The sequence below is a fragment of the Otolemur garnettii genome, unplaced genomic scaffold (genome assembly GCF_000181295.1).
Source record: "Otolemur garnettii isolate 467f Iridium unplaced genomic scaffold, OtoGar3 scaffold00049, whole genome shotgun sequence".
Lineage (NCBI taxonomy): Eukaryota > Metazoa > Chordata > Mammalia > Primates > Galagidae > Otolemur > Otolemur garnettii.
This window is the reverse complement of record NW_003852444.1, coordinates 12,369,193-12,373,681: the sequence shown is the minus strand read 5'-3', so window position 1 is coordinate 12,373,681 and position 4,489 is coordinate 12,369,193.

Here is a 4,489-nt window from a genome sequence, read left to right as displayed (position 1 = left end):
TGTGGTATGAGTGTGTGATGCGGTGTATGCAGTGTGTGGTGCGGGTGTGTGTGTGTGGTATGAGTGTGTGATGCGGTGTATGTAGTGTGTGGTGCACGTGTGTGTGTGGTATGAGTGTGTGATGTGGTGTTTCTCAGCTGACCTTCACAGCGACCGTCAGACCAGGTGAATAGGTGCTACTCCTGCTGGGGAGAGGGGAAGTGCCCTGCCTGGCTCAGAGCCCTGCCAGTGCCAAAGGCAGCCCAAGCCCAGAGCCTGTGCCCTGAGCCACTGCACTGTGGCCTTAGCCTCGGCTCCTGCTGGGAAAGGAGGCTGGAGATGGGGACCTATTCCAGGCAGTCCATTGTGGGAAGCGATCCCAAAGAACGGGAATAGGAGACGGAGTGAGTGAGCAGGAAGGAGGGCGAGCCAGTCAGAGGACGCTGTTTGCAGCCTGGTTGCTGCTGTGTGTAGCTGGGTTCCAGTCTGCTGGGGGCCTCTGAGAAGAATACAGAATGGGGCCTCAAGAAAAATGGAAAGGGCAACATTTATCCAGCAGTCACATCCCACAGGCTAAGGTTTATCCGATCACACATGTGAGTGTCCAGAGTACATATCCTGGCCACAGAGGAGCCCTGGGGCAGAAGTGAGATGGTCACAGGGGCAGCCTGGTGGAGACGCTGTCAGACGGCAGCTGGCAAAGCCAGGGCCCGGGAAGGGTAGCAGGAGCGTGTGAGGCTAAGGCGCTGCTTGGCATTGTTACTACCATCACTTCCTACAGTCTCCTGAAGTTTCTCTTCCCCTGTGTCCCTCTTCTCCACGCAGACCGCTGGCTGTCAGTAGGTGGGCACCTCAGTCTCTGTTGACCTCTGCTTCCTCGACAGTGCCCAGCTTGCTGCTGGAGACAGAGCACACTCTTTGATGATAGCCATGCTTTTACTGAGCACCATTTTTGTTTCAGGCACCATCGCCTTGAATCCTGGCAAAAACCTGCTCTACCTGCTTCGCTGATAGGGACATTGAGGCTGAGCTTAGGGACTCTGCACAGCAGATCTGAAAGCAGAATCTAGGCTGGAGCCAAACAGGGGTCTGAGCTCCCCTGTGCCGGCTGAGCAGGGAGCACCCATCTTCTGCAGCCTGGGTAGACCCAGGGGCAGTGAGGGGCCCTTTAGGCCGGAAAAACTGCTAGAGGCTTAACAAAGGCCCAGGAGCTGGAAAGCCAGGTCGGGCATAAGGAATAGCAGTTTGGCCAGGTGGAGGAAATCTGTGGAAGGTGCCCTCATGAAGAGTTCCCCAGGAGGTCCAGCAGGGCAGGGCACAGCCCTCTGTAAGTTAGGTGGCCAAGGGTTGAGGAGCTTGTGCTGGACTTTAAAATGCCCCTGTCACCCTGCAGTCTCCTGCGGGCAGAGATCCCTGCTTTTCCCTCTTTGTGTTAGGGATGCTTCCTTCTCCCCGGCCCGGGTCTGAGTGTGGTCTGTGTGACCCTTTGCCACGGGCATGGAGGACAGGAAGACGAGCCTGACGTCTGCCAAGGTGGTCTTCTCAGCTAACCTCTCTAGTTACACTCTTCCTCCCGCCCTGACCTGCCTGCCAGAGCCACCATCCCACACCTTAGTCATCTCTTCCTTTACTGATTTTCAGCAAAGAGCCTAAGAGCCCCTGGGGAGCAGGGCTCCATGATGACTGGGGGCCAGAAGGGTTGTTCTCGGTGTTGAGTCCCGCACACTGCCACCCTGCCTGGGTACACACAGCTAAACCTCAGCAGGGATGCAAGAGACAAAAGAGTCTCCCCAGACCCGGGGCCTAGTCGGCCGGCCCTTGGCCACATAGCGACAGAGGAGAATTGGCCTTTGGTCTCCCTCCTGCAAGTCCCTCCCCTGACCTTGGCAAATCTTCTGCTTCTTCAAGGCACTGGCCTTGTGCCTTGCCTCCTTTGGCCTGGCCCTGGTCCCAGGCTCCCGGCTTACAGCAGGCTCCCTCCACACCTGCCTCCAGGAGGGGCCCCTGGTAGCAGCTGGCTGTGTGTATTTGTCATCCTTCCCATATACGGAGGGTGCCAAAAAATGTACACACATTTTAAGAAAAGAAAATTTCCTATTGTAATACTCAAGTCACGTTTGACTTCTACAATTAGAGAAGGTGCTCAAACGTGCTTGTATTCACACTTTGTTATTGGTATATGTTGAGTATTACAATTTCAACACATTTTTTCCATTATTAAAGTGTGTATACATTTTTGGGCACCCTCTGTATATACATATATACATGTATGTAACGTGCACATACATATCTGTATATACTGCACAAAGACCTTGAGTGTATTTGCATGCCCATATTTCAAAAGCAGGATCATACAATGCGTATAACCCCTCAAGTTGCTCCTGGACCTCAATAATATCTTTCCATAGACTGCTCATGGACCCCACTCCTTTTCCTCAATGGCTGTTTAACATTGAATGCCATCCTATTTACCGAGGTCCTATCATAGACAAGGCTGTGTTCTGGGGACCAGAATTTACATTCTAGTAAGGGAGACAGGAAACATACCATAGTTAAATCAACAAGCAGGATCATCATGGATGACATTAAATGTTAGGAGAAAATAAAACATGGCCTGAGGGACTGGGGGCAAAGTGTCACTTAGGCACAAGCACTGCATACCTAGGTTATATTCAGTTTTGCAGGACACACATTGCTGCTGTCACCACTGAGTCCACCATCTGGTGGAGATTGTGGTAGGATCTTCACCTCAGAAGGGATGTGCTCTGTGACACCCAGTGTCTGTGGAGATGGTGACACCTGGCCCAGGGTGGCTGCTGAAGGACAGATGCACAGGCTGCCCAGCAGGCCCACAACAGTGTGAGCCCCTCTCCAAACCAGCTTTACTTCGTCCTCACCCTGTGGCCTTAGGACCATTGCTTTGTGACCTCTCCGCGGGGTCAGGGGCTTTCCTGTTTGTAGAGCAGAATAGCACGCCTCTCTGCCTCTGCTTTCCCAGGAGAGCGTGCGTGAAAGTGCCTTCAGAGAGCATGGTATCTGAGTGTGCTAGGTTCGCCGTAGCAAAGCACCAGAAACTGAGTGGCTGCAAACAACACAAATAAATTGTTTTATAGGTCTGGACACCAGCAGCCTGGAATCCAGGTGCTGGCAGGGCTGATTCCTTCTTGAGGGGTCCAAGAGAGAATCTGCTCCGTGCTTCTCTCCTAGTTTCTGCCAGCTGTCAGCAGTCCTTGGCATTCCACGGCTGTGATACCATCAACCCACTCTCTGCCTCCATCATCACATGACATTCTCCCTGTGTGTCTCTGTCCAAATTTCTCTCTTCCTGTAAGGACACTGGTCAATGCATGAGGTCCCACCCTAATGACTTTGTCTTAACTTGGTTACATCTTTAAATATCCTAGTTCCAAATAAGGTCCCATTCACAGGTCCTGTGGGGGGGGGGGACAAGGACTGGAGCGTATTTTTTATTTTCAGGGGCACAATGGAACCCATAACAGTATCAAATGGTGTCCTCATCATCAGTACCATCTTTGTCATCACCATCACACACACAAAAATCAACATTAAAAAATAAACATACGGGGCAGTGTCTGTGGCTCAGTGGGTAGGGTGCCGGCCCCATATACCGAGGGCAGTGGGTTTAAATCTGGCCCTGGCTAAACTGCAACAAAAAAATACCTGGGTGTTGTGGCGAGTGCCTGTAGTCCCAGCTACTTGGGAGGCTGAGGCAACAGAATCACCTAAGCCCAAGAGCTGTGTTGCTGTGAGCTGTGATGTCACGGTACTCAACCGAGGGCAAGAAAGTGAGACTCTGTCTCTTAAGAAAAAACAAAAAAACACCAAAAATGCATTATCAGCAACCTGGATCTGCTTGTTTTTGTGTGGGCTGCCACCTGACTTCAGAATTCCATTTGATCCTAGAAAGCTGGTGATAGATCTGCTGAAAATTGGGAGAGAGAGAGAGACGGGGTCCTTCCAGGGCATCTCAAACCACAGGCATACATTCGTCACCTGGGGGTCTTGCCAAAGGCAGTCCCTGCTTCGTTACGCCTGGGGCAGTGGCCTGATAGTCTGTGTTTCTGTCAAGCTGAGAGGAGACGCCTTTGCTTCCTGCCAGTGGAACATACAGTGACCAGCAAGGTCAGCCCAAGCATCATCCATGAGCCAGCCTAGTGGGCTTCATGCGCGTGACTTCCTGCTCAAGGGGTCCCAGCTGTGGCATCTTTTCCCACCTACTCCATCTCTCCTGCTTGGCATGCTGTCTTTTCTTACCCTGCATTAGTATTCCAGTGAGCCCACCTTGCTAACAGCAGGGCGCACGGGAGCCGAGAGAAAACTTAGCAGAAAGCAGGACTGCAAACATATCCGAACACAAAACACACGCATTCAGCCAAAAGACCCCCATTCCTGGACCCCATCCAGACCCGTCCCTTTATTATTTTTGTTCTCTTTCCTCTTTAACTAGATCTTGCCTGAAAACAGCCTGGGCGTTGCTAAGGTAACGCCT